Consider the following 17,619-nt stretch of genomic DNA (forward strand, 5'->3'; position numbering starts at 1 on the left):
TGATCTCACTAGAATGAGAGCTTCTTGCCTGATTTTTGCAGCAAAGTCCAGGAGCTGGCTGTCATTGGTCTGCCTGGGATTATGTGCACATTCCTGAACCAGCATGGAAAAATACTGCTTCCAGTTGCCTAAATGTGGGTGACTCCCTTATGTATACCACATGAACCTCAGGGAGGAGAGAAGGCCATTCACCACAGGAAACTGAGGTACTGCTATGGGAATGTGGGATGCTGAACGGGTAAAAACAGTAGATCCCTACTCGAGTCTGCATTTACCTTCTTCATACCCAAAGTCTCCATGCAGTCCTTCATTTTACCAGTAAGCTCATTTGGTAAGCGCGTTAATAGGTAACTGAATGGTTGTCTTAGATTGCTAATTGAAATTTAAAAGATTAAATAAATAAGGTCAATGAGATTTTGTTGTACCAGCAATTTTGTTATATTGTGTAGATAGTGAATTCTGAGAAGTGCCCATATTGTCTAATTTTAACACAAAAACGCAGTACTTTACATATATGCTAACTAACAGAGTTGTCAATATTATAGTAGTTTTATTTTTTTCCCACAGATCCTACTGGCACTTAGTACAATATATGTTTTTTAAAATTTTTCATTTTTATTTAATGTCTGCCACTCCCACTAAACGATAACCCCCATGAGGTCAGAGACTATGACAGTTTTGCTCATCACTGGATAACCAGAGCCCACCTCTTAGTTCCAATGTACCAGTAGAGACATTGTGTTAGCCAAAGGACTAAACCTGACTCACAGATTGGGTTCTGCAGAAGCAGATGTTGAAAGGGGTTTGAGTGCAAGATACCCATTAGGGATCCACACCTGTGAAAGGAAATGGCAAAGTAGGAGTGGGCAAAAGAAATAAAACTGTAATGCAGGCCTGATGGCCTCGGCCCACTTGGAGAGAGCTCTGGAGCTAGTCTTGTCTGTCAGTGTCCTGGATTGGGCCAAAGTAGTCAAGCCTTTCTACCTACACCTGTCAGTCACGGGATGTGAGCTGATCTGGAAAGGGCATGACCTCAGGCACGGCAGCTCTCTGCTCCTGAGGCCAACCCTGAAGGAGCTGAAAGCTGGAGGCAGCCTGCTGACCCTGTTCTCCACAGCTGGGCAACAAGTCCATTCTTGAAGGAGGAGCGAGGTGGTCCTCGTAGTGTGTCCCACATCTAATACTGTCTTTCCATTGGTTTTCTTTATAGTTCCCCTTTTTTTGTTTTTCTTGCTTGTAAAGATGACAGGTAGTGTTCAACTTCTAGTCAGTGGGTTTATGACTGACTTGTACACTCAAGTGCTGCCTCAAAGAGCCCCCCTTGCTGCAGAGACCCAGGCCTGCTGGCCATGTTACTGTGACAGCCCCAGACTTCCGTCCTGCCTCCCTGTGCGCTGCCGGGAGACTTGCTTTAACACTTGTGCTCCTGTTCCCACTCCCAGCAGCCTCAGGGCTCAAGGTTGAGGATAATTGGGTCATTTAGCTCTAGGATATGTTTCCATTTTAGCCTCAAGAACCTATCCATCAGCTGTGAGTGACCCTTCTGGGAAAATAAGAACTCAGTCCTGACTGAGGAGGAGGCAGAAATTCCTTTCTGGAGAGAAAAAAGCCACTTCACCAGCCATGGCACTTCGTGGCCAGCCAGGAGCAATCCTGAGGTAAACAGCCTTCCCTGGAGGAGTGGGAGACCTAAGCAGGGGAGCATTACTGCTATGAGCATCCTTTGGACTCAGCACAACCAAAATGAGTGTTATAATGTCTAGCTTTGCTGGCTATTAACAACAACAGGGAATACCCCCAGAAAAGCTATCAGAAATAAGGGGGAAAAAACAGCTCTTAAAGAGCCCATGCCCAAATTCACTCATTTTGGAAAGCAAGCTAAAATCACCAAAAAGAAAGGTGCACAGACCTTTGGTGAAAAGAGACTCACCTGATAGGCGCTAGCTGCATCTCAGTGAGAGATGAAACCTCTCCAGGGACTGAGACAATGGCAGCAGCTGTTAATGTGACCTGGTACAGGTGTGCTGACACAGAACCCGGCAGACGCCATTGGAATTCTTCCCCTGGTTTGTTAGCCCAGGGTCTGCCCCCACCCTCACTAGAGTACTGATTTAATCCAGCTCAGCCAGGGCAGGCAGCCTGCCCTATGGACTGACCCTACCCATCAGCAAGCCCTTGGGCAACTTGTGGGCATGCATAGACTGAATGCCTTAATCATCTGCAGCCCAATGAGTGGGTCTGCCTCTGAATGGCAGGCCGTGCATGAGGAACGGATGGAGTATGTGGGGCATTGGTAGAGTATGTGCGGCCTCTGCAGTGAAGTGACTAGGTCCACTTCATGGGGTCAGACCCGCTCACAAGGCGGCACTGTGTTGATGATGTGTGTGGCCCTGTGGGCAGTGGGACTTGTCAGCTGCAGAAGACACGTGATTCTCAAACAGCCACATAGGGCATCAGCCCCACATTCCAAAGCCTAAAACAACAGGGTGCTTCTGTGCTTGTGACCAGCCCTAATCAGCTGCAATCCTGAGAGAGCTGATAACAGCTTTGCAGGCTGGAGGCCTACAGCAAGTGTGAGCCCCTGAGCCTAGCAACCAGCAACACTGGGGGCCAACTCACTTAACAGAAAAACTGCAACAGGAGTGTGATAATAGGCCTTGCAGCCAACTATACTGGGGCTTCCTATGCTGATAAAGTGACTGAAGGGTCCATAGCAGCCACTCACAGCTGAGAATTGCAAACACCCAGCCAGGGGGACAGCCTGGCCTCCCTGGGCATCTGCAGTAAGAGCAACCCTGACCCAACATAAGGACACATGTAGCCCATACAGGGGTCACTCCTTAGAATATTTGGAACTTGTGACAAGAGGGAAGCACACTGCTGGCCTTCATAAGGCATCTCTTACATAAGGCCACCTTTCCAAGATCAGAATATGTAGCTGACCCACCTAATACATAGATATAAGTGCAGAGGAAGAAGCAAAATGAGGAGGCAAAGGAATACATTCCAAGTAAGGGAACAGGACAAAACTCCAGAAAAAGAACTAAATGAAACAGAAATAAGCAACAATAAACTCTGACAAAGTGTTAAAACAAGAAGTCATAGGGATGCTCACTGATGTTGGGAGAAGAATGGATGAACTCAGTGAGAACATCAACAAATAGTTGGAAAATATAAAAAAGAACCAATCAGAAGTGAAGAATACAATACTGGAAATAAAAAATTCGCTAGAGGCATTCAACAGCAAAGTAGATGATATATAAGAATGGATCAGCAAGCTAGACGAAAGACTAGAAGAAATCACCCAAGCTGAACAAATAAAAGAAAAAAGAACTGGAAAGAATGAGGACAGTTTGAGGGACCTCAGGGACAACATCAAGTGCACTAACATTCATATTATAGGTGATCCAGAAGGAGAAGAGAGAGACAAAGGGCCAGAGAATCTATTTGAAGAAGTAATAGCTGAAAGCTTTCCTAACCTAAGGAAGGAAACAGACATCCAGGTATTGGAAGCACAGAGAGCACCAAACAAAATAAACCCAAAAAGGCCCACGCAAGACACATTTTAATGAAAATGTCCAAAATTAAATATAAAGACAGAATCCTAAAAGCTGCAAGAGAAAGGCAAGTGACATAAAAAATAAACCACATAAGACTGTCAGCTGACTTCTCAGCAGAAACCTTACAGGCTAGAAGAGAGTGGCATGACTTATTTAGAGTGCTGAAAGGAAAAAACGTACAGCCAAGAATACTCTACCCAGCAGGTTATCATCCAGAATGGAAGGAGAGATCAAGAGTTTCCCAGAGAAGCAAAAATTAAAGGAGTTTATCACCAGGAAACCAGTTTTACAAGAAATGCTAAAGGGACTTATTTAAGTTGGAAAGAGAAGACCACAAATAGGAATAAGAAAATTATCAAAATAAAAAAGGCAATAAAGTCACTGGTAAAGGCAAAAATACTGTAAAGATAGCAGATCAACCACCTATGAAGATAATATGAAGGTCAAAAGAAAAAGTGCTAAAATTACCTATTTCACTGATTAGAGGATAACAGATACATAAAAACACACACAAAACAGGATAGATATGATATAAAAACATAAAAAGTGGAAGGATGGCAGTAAAAGAGTAGTGCTTTTAGAAACAAACTAAAGAGGCCGTCAACTTAATATAGATTGCTATACACAAAGGTCGTTCTATATGAACCTCATGGTAATCACAAGCCGGAAACCTATAATAAACACACAAAAAACTCAAGAGAAAGGAACCCAAACATAATACTAAAGAAAGCCATCAAACCGCAAGGGAAGAGAACTAGAGAAGAAGAAAGTAACAGAGAAAAAGTACTAAAACACCAAGGAAAATGGTGACAAAATGGCAATAAGTACATACTTATATCAATAGCTATGTTAAAAATGTTGACTAAATATTCCAATCAAAAGGCATAGGGTGGCTGAGTGGATAAAAAAAGAAGAACCATATATATGCTGAGAACAAGAGACACACTTCAGACCTAAAGATAACTCATAAACTGAAAGTGAAGGGATGGAAAAAGATATTCCATGCAAATGGCAAAGAAAAGAGAGCTAGGGTAGCAATATTTATATCAGACAAAATAGACTTTAAAACAAATACTGTAACAAGAGACAAAGAAGGGGACTACATAACGATAAAGGGAACAAAACAACAAAAGGATATAACACTTGTAAATATCTATGCACCCAACATAGGAACACCTAAATATGTAAAGCAATTATTAACAGACATAAAGGGAGAAATAGACAGTAACATAATAATAGTAGAGGACTTTAACACTCCACTTACACCATTGGATAGACCATCCAAACAGAACATCAATAAGAAAGCATTGGCCTTAAATGACCCATTAGACCAGATGAACACAGTAGATATATACAGAACATGCCATCCAAAACTGCAGAGTACACATTCTTTTCAAATGCTCATGGAACATTTTCTAAGACTGGTTACATATTAGGCCACAAAACAAGTCTCAATAAATTTAAGAAGATTGAAATAACACCAAGGATCTTTTCTGGCCACAAGGGTGTGCAACTAGAAATCAACTACAGGAAGAAAATCAGAAAAGCCACAAATAAGTGGAAATTAAACAAAATGCTACTGAACAACAATTGGGTCAATGAAGAAATTAAAGGAGAAATAAAAAGTTACCTAGAGACAAATGAAAATGAAAATATGACATGCCAAAATTTATGGGATACAGCAAAAGCAGTTCCAAAAGGGAAGTTCATAGCAATATAGGCCTACCTCAACAAACAAGAAAAATCTCAAATAAACAATCTAACTGTTCACCTAAAGGAACTGGAAAAATAAGAACAAAGCCCAAAATCAACGGTAGGAAGGAAATAATAAAAATCAGAGCAGAGGGCTGGCCCCGTGGCACAGCACTTAAGTTCGCACGTTCTGCTTCAGCGGCCCAAGGTGCTCCAGTTCAGATCCCAGATGTGGACCTACACACTGTGTGTGAAGCCATGCTGTGGGAGGCATTCCACATATAAAGTAGAGGAAGGTGGGCACGGATGTTAGCTCAGGGCCAGTATTCCTCAGCAAAAAAGAGGAGGATTGGCGGCAGATGTTAGCTCAGGGCTAATCTTCCTCAAAAGAAAGAAAATCAGAGCAGAAGTAAATGAAGTAAAGACTAAAAGAAATAGAAAAAACAATGGAACCAAGAGTTGATTCTTTGAAAATTAAACAAAATTGACAAAACTTTAGCTAGACTCACCAGGAAAAAAAAAGAGAAAGCTCAAATAAATAAAATCAGAAATAAAAGAGGAGAAATTATAATGGACACCTCACAAATACAAAAGATTATAAGAGAATACTATGAAAAGCTATACACCAACAAATTGGATAATCTAGAGGAAATGGATAAATTCTTAGAATCATACAACCTTTCAAAACTCAATCAAGAAGAAATAGAGAATTTGAATAGACCAATTACCAGTAAGGAGATCAAAACAGTAATCAAAAACCTACCAAAAAATAAAAGTCCAGGCCCAGACAGCTTCTCTGGTGAATTCTACCAAACATTCAGAGAAGACTTAATACCTATCCTTCTCAAACTCTTCCAAAAAATTGAAGAGGAGGGGAGGCTTCCTAACTCCTTCTACAAGGACAACACTACCCTGATACCAAAACCAGACAAGGACAACACAAAAAAGAAAATTACAGGCCAATATCACTGATGAACATCGATGGAAAAGTCCTCAACAAAATACTAGAAAATTGAATACAACAATATATTATAATGATCATACATCATGATCAAGTGGGATTTATTCCAAGGGTGCAGGGATGGCTCAACATCCATAAATCAATCAACATGATACACCAAATTAACAAAATGAATAAAAATCACGTGATCCTCTCACTACATGCAGAGAAAGCATTTGACAAGATACAGCATCCATTTATGATAAAATCTCTGAATAAAATGGGCATAGAAGGAAAGTACTTCACCATAATAAAGGCCATATATGACAAACCCACAGCTCATATCATTCTGAATGGAGAAAAACTGAAAGCTATCCTTCTAAGGACGGGAACCAGACAAGGATGCCCACTTTCACCAGTCTTACAGTATTAGAAGTCTTAGCCAGAGCAATCAGGCAAGAAAAAGAAATAAAGAGATCCAAATTGGAAAGAAAGAAGTGAAACTGTCTCTATTTGCAGATGACATGATTTTATATATAGAAAACCCTAAAGAATCCACCAAAAAGCTTTTAGAAATAATAAATGAATACAGTCAAGTTGCAGGATACAAAATCAACATACAAAAGTCAGTTGTGTTTTTATACACTAACAATGAAGTAGCAGAAAGAGAAATTAAAAATACAATTGCAACAAAATATAAAACTATAATGAAAGTAGAATATTAAATTAAGTAGAATATGATCTCAACTATGAGATAAACAGGTACATATATATCTTACGTACATGTCCAGGTAATTCAATTTTATTTTCTTCTTTGTATTATTCTTTATGTCCCAAATTTTCTACAATGAATATGTAATACTTTTTAATTAGACCAACACAAGTTATTTTTATTTTTTCTTTAAAATCTCATGGCCAATTTTGCTTCAATTCAAAGGTAAAACATCTGTAGAGCTAGTAAACAAGTCTTTTAAATATGTGAATCTAGGAGACATAAGATCCTAAAAGCCTCAGAGTACCCATTTTTGCATTACAATAAATTAATCCTGCCTTTAATTATAGCAAAGCGACTGTTGAAAAAGTCTGAATTATTTCATACATTTTAAATTACATATTAAATCTCTGACTCCATATAGTATATACATATTTTTAACCACTTAGAAGTATGAAGGCACCAAAAAGGTAAAAAGTTCCCATTCCCTTTTCCAAAGTATTTGTGTGGTGTTTGTAAATAAATGGACAGTATTTGTAAATGAATGTAGTTTCATTGCTTTAAGATGTCTAGAACTAGTACACCAGATCAAAATAATTGACACGAATATATCATGAATTCTCCTAAGCCTGTAAAATGACCGTATTTCCTCAACTGAGAATCGAGACACAGGGTCTGACCCAGGATTTTGTATTCCTTCTAGACATGGACACAAAAATGCTGACATTTGTGAGGCATTTTTATGGTGTGGTTGCCAATAAGACGTGATGCAAACTTGAACTTCAGCTGAGAGTTTATCTAAATAGTCACAGTTATGAATTAGCAGAGCCAGAGGCCTTACCGTAGCTCTGCGAGGTGTCCAGGAGGGTCCCCTGGCAAACACACCTCACGAAGGACTCAGGAAATAGCATCCTCTCCTGACAGCATCTGTTCTTGTAAATCCACATCAATTTGTAAGCGTACCTTTTTAATCAACAAAATTGCAAAATACTGCTGTTGTTTTCCATGAATGGAAATTATGGTTAATTCCTTTAGAAATGCTTAGCTCCAGACCAAACACAAAGGGCAGATAAGTTCTTTGATGGCAAGGGTCCCCATCCAATAGTGCGTGCAGTATTTCCTAGTGCCCTGTTTCAAACCTGCTAGAATATTCTTCAGTTTCATTTGGATGACCCTCTTTCTCCAACAGCAAAGCAGACTGAGCTCGGCAAGGACAGAGGCTGTAGCTTTCTCATTTTTTTGTGACACTAGGGCCAAAAATAGTGACTGGTATGATACAGATGCTCAGTATATGTTTGAAGAAGGCAAGAGAGTTTGGGTTTGATCGTGAAGCCCCTCACAAATGTTGAGCAGACCAACCGATGGTGTTAGTGTGGGAAGATTTCTACATGCATTTCTGTAACATCGTAGAGAGGCAGCGGCCCGAGTTCGTCTTTGTAGTATATCTTAGGAGTGCCATTTTTAATTTAAAATGTTCTGTGGCTTTCTTGCTTTGAGGGAGAACACAGTTGGAATTCAGGAGCACAATAAGAGAATTAATAACTTTTCCTTGAAAATACATGCAATTTTGGAGCTGTCAATTTCAGCTATGTCTCTTTAAATACGTTTTCTTCCAGAATCCAACTGGGTAGATGAGATTTTTTTTTTTAATTCCATTATAGAAGTAATAGCCCTGTTTTGGTGTTTTGTAAGCAGATAATATTCTGCTAGTGACTGTCTTTGCAGTAATGCATTGCTCTGAATTCTGAATTCTATTATTTTACATCTACAGCAGCTTAAAGTGTATTTTTTATAAACAGCAAACTTCACCTCATAAAAATTCATTACATAAGGGCATAAACAAGTGCTTTTCCTTCTAGTCATTGGCAGTAAGTGATTCATCAGTTTTCCACAGAAAACCAATTTCATTGCAGATGTTCTGTAATTTCCAATCTCCCTGAATTGTGGAACCATATCACACAATCCCAATGCCAGGAAGGTAAGGATTTTTTTTAAGGTCTTTGCTTAGTCTCTTTAATAGAATTGAATATCCTTTGCTGTCTCAACAGTTTTGTTTTAAAAAATTAAGTAATCGGTCTCCTATTCTTCCCTGCATATGTTGATTCCACACATGGATGGATAACTGGTAGAAAATTCAAAACCCACTGGTTACTTGATGTCTGAAAACAATAACATTGGCTCCTTTTCTTGAAATCAAATTAGAAATATTAAGAGAAGCAAAATTTTTCGACATCTAAATCTTTTTTCCTCAATAATGTTTGCTTTCATGCTTTTCGACCCCACACTGATGGAGGAGTGTAGGGGCCTGTGGAAAACTGAGCAAATGTTCACCTTTCTACCAGCAATAGAACTCCTGAGAGTGATCTTTGGGAAAATTACCTCCACCAATGTTTGAGTTTAGTTTTGTCTAGTGTTTCAAAGTTGACAAATGGAAAACGGGCATTCAAGTATAAAATGTGGAGTTAAGAGGGAAGAAATGCCTGCAGATTCAGTGATGGTTGAAGGCCAGATAGGATAAATGAAAATTTCTCAGAAATGCTTACAAGGAAAAGGTTAAATGTCTCCTAAAAGCCTTAGGAAATTAAAGCCCAGTCTTTTAAAAAACACCTCAATCTGTGGATTGAGATGTTGAATCAAAAGCATGATAATTAAATTTACTAATAATACAAAGTTATGAGGTATTGCAAGGGTGAAGTGACAGATTTTCAAGATAACCAATTAGATTCTGAAGCTGGTCCTTATTTACCCCTCTGCCCTCCACTGCAGCTCTGGTTACCCACATATTTCCTTTAATGAGTTACATAAGGAAGGCCCATGGACTTGTCTCAGCAGGACCATTCCTATGCAGAGGCCTCCAAGTGTTTTGCGAAGTATGAATATCTGCCCATGCGTCTGCTGTGGTGCCTGGAATTCCATCATTGATGGATGATGTCTAAGGGCATGTCCAAGGATATGTCTCTAGGGGCAGGGCATTATCTCTAATATGCTAAATCACATGGAATGTGCTGCACCTCTAGTGGCTTTCTTGCTGGCCCCATGCAGAGACTAGCGGTGGCCAGAGAGAGGGGAAAGTTGGCCCCTAGATATACATCCATTAACTGTGGAGCCACCAATCCAAACCTACTCTATCTCCTCATTCCCTGCACCCCCGTTATTGTATGTTGTCTCTTTTTACTTACTGTCCTTCAAGTACGTTTAAACCGGCTTCTTTATACAAAGTGAAATTTGAAGTCACAGGAATGATTAAACATAGCCTCCCTCTCTGTTCAATTCAGACAGATGATTATTGAACACTTTCTTCAGGATATTGAACACTAAGAATCCAAAGATACATTAGACGCCAGAGTCTACCAAAGTAGAAGATGATGAAAGTAAATAGACAAAGGGCTTGGAGAGTATAGAGAAACAAGTGATTTATTCCATCAGGGACCTATAGAAGTCTTCCCAGGAAAGGTGACATTTGGGTTCAGTTTTGATAGGTGTATAAGACATCTTCAGGTGAAACAAGAGAAGGACATTGAAACGAGAGAAAAAAAAAATACTCTTGAGATTTAACACATGAGCCCTTAACACCCAAGTTCAGATGAGTAGTCATTCAATAGATCGTCATCAAGGACCTAGAAGGTGCCAGACACTGTGCTAGGTGAGGACCGAGGATGAAAAGACAGATGAAAACAGGACATGTTTTCTGCCCAGAAGGAGCTCACAGTTTTCCTGAAAGCTAGTTGTCACTGTAGAAAATAGCGTCCAGTCAGTGCAAGAGTTTGTACATGAGCAGGGTGAGGACAAGTTCATAACACAAGGCATCATTTAGAGAAGAATGCGCAGGTGGGTAATCTCAAGTGGGACTCACGTTTTCCAGGGCCAGCAGGGAGGGTTAAGGATGCCTCGGAAGACACAGGGCAGCAAAACGAGAGGAGCTTGGTGGAAGGAGACAGATCGAGTAACGAACAAAGTTTGGGTGAAACAACCCAGAAGTTCTTAGCTCTACTCAGTGGTCAGTACTCTTCTAGAATTTTTTTATTCATTGAGAAAAATGTTACATAGGCCACACCTCACAAAAGAGGCAACTAAGTAATTTACCCAAGGTCACAGTACAAGTGAGACGTGACCTAAGATCTTTCCGACTCAAAATCCACCCTCTTTGTACAATACCAAACTACCTTTCAATTTTAATTCACAATTTCTTTCAGAGCTCATTGTTCAGCTAGGTTGTCCACACCCTCTGCATTACATTAATCTCACCAAAAATCAGAACTATATCAGAAAAAAAGGGTTACTCAGATGGAACTACCCTTTAGAGTATTGGCCATAATACAGCAGATGTGGGTTAGAATATCCCACTTGGGTAGCTAAAACTATAATTGAGAAATAGGGAAGATGCAATGTATTCTTGAGACACTTGGTTACTTGAGATGAAAAGTCTATGTCAAGGATTTCTTTTGACCCAAGAAATGGAGATGATGATTCAGGAAGAGAGGGAGGATATTACTGTTTTCTCAGAACTCAGCATCGTGTCTGGCCCATGGTGGTACTCAACAATTATTAATTGAATGGATGTCAAGGGAAAGGTAAAACATCAAAGATGCTCATTTGAACCTACGTATTATCAAGGTTATTCTCTGGTGGTGCTGTTTTTAATAATCATACCAAATATTGTTGGGAGTATAGAGATATCAGCATCTTCTTATATTACTGTAGATGTATAAATTGTTTGGATAATAGATTGGTTATATTTATCTAAAACTTTAAAATATGCCTCCGTTTTCACAAGAAATTATAATTCTATAATTTAATACTACTGATATATGCAGAGATGTTCATCCCTATTTACTGTGGTAAAAATTAGCAACAACCAAAAATCTCCAACAGGAAATAGGTTAAATAAATCATACTGTAAAAGAATATTTAATAACATGATAAGATTTTCATTAAATATTCTAAAATAAAAATTGAAAATATTATAAACAGAATGTGCAATATTATTATATTTTCCTAAAAACAGAGAATTTGTGTGTCTATATTTACATGTGTCCACAACAAAGGACCAGAGGAATTTGTAGCAAAATGTTCATAACAGCCATCTCTGGGAAATTTGAGTAGTTTTTATTTCTTCTATGTGATTTTCTGCATTTTTGCAAATTTTCTACACTAAATATATATTTCTTTCATAAAAAAAACCTCAAGCAACAAAATCAGAAAATTATTTTCAAATTATATGAAAGATAAAGGGTTATTGTCCTTAATCCCCACCCTTCTCCCAAAAAAGAATGAGTAAAAAGACATGAGAAGACGGTTCTCAGAGAAGCAAATAATAATGGCTAATAAACTTATAAAACTATGTTCGACTTGGCCATCAATCAAAGAACTGCTAATTAGAATAACACGGCACTATATGAATGTGAATATTCATTATTGGTGAGGGTCCAGTAACAATATATTTGAGGAAAGCAGCTTGCCAGTATGAGTGAAGAACCTTGAATAACTCATAGCTTTTGACCCAAGAATTCCGCTTCTTGGAATCTATCACAGGAAGCAGTCCGAAATGGGGGACAATGATTGATGTGCAAGTATGTACATCACAAGGTTGTGTGTACTCCTAGGATTCATGAATATATATATTCGAGGAATCACTGGAATAAACCTTAGGGAAGTGTATGTTGACTCGCTTGAGATGTTTTGACTGGGGCCTAAAGAGACGGGGAGAATTTATGCCCTGGGGCCAAGACAGAGATGATGGAGAAAATGGCATAGTGTCTTGCTATATGTCCTGCTCACCTCGTGGAATAAGTATGACCCTGTGCGTTAGTCAAGATTCTCCAGAGAAATAGAACCAATAGGATTTGTATGTGTATACAGACAGAAAGAGATTTATTATAAAATGGAATTGGCTTGCATGATTGTAGAGGCTGGAAAATCCAAAACCTGCAGAGTAAGCCAGGAGGCTAGAGACCCAGGAGAGCCAATGCTGCAGTTCCAGTCTGAAGGCCAGAAAGCTGGAGAATTCTCTGTTGCTCCTGGGAGGCTGCTCTTTTTGCTCTATTCAGGCCTTCAACTGATCAGATGAGACCCACCCACATTAGGGAGAGCAGTCTGCTTTCCTCGAAGTCCACCAAGTTAAATGTTAATCTCAGCCAAAACACCCTCACAGAAACACAGGATAACGTTTGACCAAATATCTGGGTACCCTGTGGTACCAGCCAAGTGGACACATAAAATTAACCAACTCATTCTGTCTCTGATGGAGGGACTGCCCGTGGAAGACAAAGGAAATGTTCTAATGAAGATTGCTTTAGACACAGGCGGAAGCAATGTTACTCTGGGGCCCGAGGGACAAAATTTGACCAGAGTGGAGAAAGAGGCTTTCTGGAAAACATAGCAATGATCTGATGTGATGAATAACTAATGAGTCAGCACCGTTTGGATACCTCAAGCGTTTGCTCCTCTAGGAACTGGCAAACAAGGCCCCATCTTCAAGTGGAAATTTGTTACACAGTAATAGATAACGAATACAGTAATACCTTACAATACTGAATCTGCTTTTAGCCTATACTCATGCCAAATGTCAATAAACTATGAAAGATTGCCACGTTAGGCAGAGTAAATATTATTTTGATTTTTCCTCTTCATGTTGACATAAAGTACTTTTAATTAAGTAACAATGATAGCATCCTAAATTTCAGTAATAGTTGGTGTACCATAAAAATGCACATTTCTAATCACTCAATAAAGCTACTTGAATTGAGATATTGTTTTAGTTTGTTAGTTAATTAGCTTGTTGGATCAAGCCGACGACAATGATTGATGGGAAAAAAGGGATTGGGTGGTTGTTGCTGCCACCGCTGCTGTTTACATCTTAAATGCCTGTCGCACGGAAGGCATTCTATGAATGAATATTGATGAATGGATTTCCCATAAATGAAATGCAAATCTATTTTTTCAAATGATGAGGTGTTTGTGTTTCACTGAGTTCATGGGTTTACTATGCCACTGATCTTTTGAATGTCTATTTTCCTCTATTTCTTATCATTTGGATTACACTGCTGTCATTAGGAATAGGTTTTGATATACATAATTGCTACACCCATTGTTCTACTTTGTTAAAAACATTGACTCCTAGACACAGATCTGTTGAGCCTGTTTCCGGTCTCCAATGAGGACCATGAGTTGGAAGGTAGAGCGTGTTCCGAGATGTGCAGCAACCTTCTGAACCAGGAAACCAGATTTCTATCTTCCTGCCCTCCTATTTATCCTTTCAAGGGAGAGAAGCAACATTAGCTGTGTAACTAACCTGCTGGCTCAGGTTCCTCTTTGTCCTTCTTAGTGAGCTGTTTTCTTTTTTGCATTTTATTTCTACATTCTGAAGTATTTATTTCTACATGCTGAAGTATTTGAAAAAACTTTGATTTTTATCAACTTACATTTTTTTCCCAAAAAAGGTTATTTTCTTTAAAATAGTTGGCCAATTAATTTAATATTAAATGAAAACAAGATCTTTGATATTTATTGTTCTTACTTTCTTATTTCAGTGAAATATAGATACTTCATACCTGGACCTTTGTTTACAAAGTCAGGTCATACTGAAGACCCTCCTTTTGAAATAAAATTGATGTCCTAGATATAAAGTGTATCAAATCAAAGCAATTGAATTCAGAAGCACAAAACAAACACTAGCCAGCCAATTATGTACATTAGAAAATCTGGGGAATGCAGACATAGAATCTAGCCAAAGACAAGTCAGGATTTCATCTACAACCACTACTACTAGAATAATTAATTCAAGTAGGACTTTTAGCCCAAAGTTGATCTAGTACCTACAGTAAAATGATAGTCAACTATAGCAAACATTATACAGCTATGCAAATATTAAATCTTAAGGATTTGGGGGGGTCTTCTATTTTTTTCCCCAAATCTTTGTATTTCAGGAAACATTCCTCTTACAGGAACCAAACCAAGTTCAGCCTCTTCAACTCCAGCCATGATCAGCTCTGCTGTGGTCAGAGATTTACTAGCCACAGCACTCATTTGGTAAGTGACCATCAAATTACAGGCTTGAAAGAATTTTTTGAAGAATTCCTTTACAAAATCTTTATCAATTAGGTATGCAGACTCCATTTTACCACTTCCAATGACTGAATTTATTGTCTCCTGAGAAAGTCAGTCATACTTTTGAGCAGTTTTATTTACTTAAAACGTTTACCTGCCGTTTCAAAATAGTTGTCTGTTGGTCATAATTCTGCCCTGTAAAGCCACAGGAAAAGTCTAATCTTCCTTCCCCCAGAGAATCCTTTATCCACTTAAAGTACAAACGAAACATGGCTGTCTTAGGTTTTTCTCGTCTGGTCAAATGCCTATGGGGCTGTGTATACTCTCCCTCCAGGACCAACAGCCACACTGCAAATGGAAGCTGGGTCAAAGGAGTGGATGGGAGCCGGAATGCAGGCCACTCTCCACAGGCTACAGTAGCCACCCATAGGAGGGAGATGTCTTATATAATTTTTACGAAGTCATCTCATCAGGTCCACTTACCAACCTTTCCACCCGTAGGACGTAGTTTATCTGGAGAAGTCGCCTTCTTCTTATTCAGACACAGACGTTATGTAGGTTAGAGGGATCTGTGCTCCTTACATGACATGACGTCAAATCTCCCCTCTGTGGCCCCTTCCTAAATTTTTCTGTAGCTATCACTGTGCCTACATCACTAGCTTCTCAAAGATGGATTTTTCTGAATCTACTTTTTCTTCTTAAAAGTTACATATGGATATGCAATGAATTATATTTTAACACCATCTTTATTATTCCACAATTTAGTTCTTCAATACCTCTTGTCTAATTACTGCAAAATTGAACTCTTTGACCTGGTTTTCAAAGACTATCATAAATTGGGTCTGACTTGAAAATTTAATGCATTAGGTTCAAAACTGAACTGATTATCGTTATCTCCAAACCCACTTCTTTACCACATTTTGTAAATCGCGTTACCATCTATCCAGTCGCCATGAAGGAAACTTGGGATCACATCTTCATTTCTGCTTCTCCTTCGCTCTCCCACTGAGGTCGTCCCCTGGGCCTGGTAGTTCTACATCTGCACTGTCTTGCATGTCCTTTCTACTCACTACTCTCCATTTCCACTTTCCTGTCTGAGTTTCGATTGTCATCTCTGACTTCTTTGTCTCCAGTCCAGCCATCCAATCCATCTTTTACAATGAGGTTTGCTATCTAAATTTCAAGATAACTGGGCCTCTGCAATGCTTTAAAGCCTCTTTGATGGTTTTCCTTGTATGTAAAAGGGAAAATATCTAATTCATATGGCATGGCATTCAAGAGTCTTTTGATTCTGTCCTGTTTGCTCTCCACAATGGGAACACCATCGACTCCCATAGATGTATACTTCAGAGGATTCCCGCTCATTTAGAACTCCGGTGCTTCCTACTTCTTCCCGAATGTGAGCCCCCATCATGGCTATGATAACCTAATTATCTTTGTTTCTAGTTCATGCCAGTTATCAGTGGCCTTAAACAATAATCATGCTTCATAATCAAGATAGGAACTACTAGTAGGGATTAATTTATTAAACTAGAAAAAGTCCCCTAGGAATGGCACTTTAAATTTTACCATGATTTCTGTCTGTTTTTCTGTCTTTAAATGGCTGACATAAGTGTACCAATTCTGTTCTTAGTAGACCCTGCCTTGTTGTAAATGACAACATCATGGTTGAGTATTAATTATTTGTACCTTTGCTTGTTACCTAGCACTTTGTGATTTCTATATACTTTCTTACTGCAAAAACATTTCTCCTCCTGTTCTGCAAATCCACAGAATATAGAATCCACATAAAAGCATGACCACTTGCTTTTAACTATGTTGGCGAAACATTTACCAATCATTTTTCCTCCCAACTAAGTAACATCAGAAGATTTTAACCTGTAAAGAAGTTAGATTGGAATCTGTTTTAACTTTACTCCTAATATGTTATGTTAAAATATTAAGATACTGTAATGAAAAAATTTTAAAAATAAAAGTTCTTATCAACAGAAAGCTTAACTGGCTCCTTGTCATCCCAACCTTCTTGATAGTTCAAGTAGAGACAAAGCAGACAAAAAAAAAAAAACTCCTTAGAATTTAAAATAATTTAAACCCACAGATAGAAGGGGGACTGAGTCAGATATAAACCTGGGATACAGGAGGGTATCCAGATTTCCTAGTTTTTCAGGAGTGATATAGATCTGATGTCTCTAAGCCCAATGCCCTCTTGCTTGACCAATATATTACTTAAAAATAAATAAAGAATCAAAACCAACCAAAAGGGAGGGAGGATGCTACGCTGACATCATTCTTCTCTTTGAGAGCAGTTTCAAAGTTTCGTGAAATAGTTTCATGGTTGGGGGTGCTATGAGCACAGGAGGAAAGGTTTTGCTACACAGTGACACATGTCTAGACAGTGAACAGACTTTCTTAGAGCTTAACTATTTGAGTTCGTTACAAAGTCCACACCTAAATGGCTTTGCAGTTTTCCTGGAGGATTCAAGCCTCAAGAAGGAAGAGCAGCTGGGCAGGTGATAGGTCCTGGGGATGTGCCCCAGCCAGACTGCTCCAGGAAGTCGTGGATAGGAAGTGAGAGGTTGGGAACTCTAGACTGAAGAAGACAGTGTGTGAAAATGAAACCCAGTAAGGCAGTCTGAGCCATCACAGATCAAGAAGGAAAAAAAACCACA

General features: G+C 38.9%; 1 long non-coding RNA gene across 1 annotated transcript in view; it reads left to right on the top strand.

The window, feature by feature from the left end:
• The first annotated feature begins 41 nt into the window (after positions 1-41).
• Positions 42-17,619, top strand: part of LOC106780961 (uncharacterized) — a 32,196-nt gene continuing 14,618 nt past the window's right edge. Inside the window, exons 1-3 of the long non-coding RNA XR_001377422.3 lie at positions 42-206; positions 1,508-1,658; positions 14,830-14,932. This is a non-coding gene — a long non-coding RNA (uncharacterized lncRNA). The remainder of the gene's footprint in view (positions 207-1,507; positions 1,659-14,829; positions 14,933-17,619) is intronic.

This window comes from Equus caballus, chromosome 9 (genome assembly GCF_041296265.1).
Source record: "Equus caballus isolate H_3958 breed thoroughbred chromosome 9, TB-T2T, whole genome shotgun sequence".
Classification (NCBI taxonomy): Eukaryota; Metazoa; Chordata; class Mammalia; order Perissodactyla; family Equidae; genus Equus; species Equus caballus.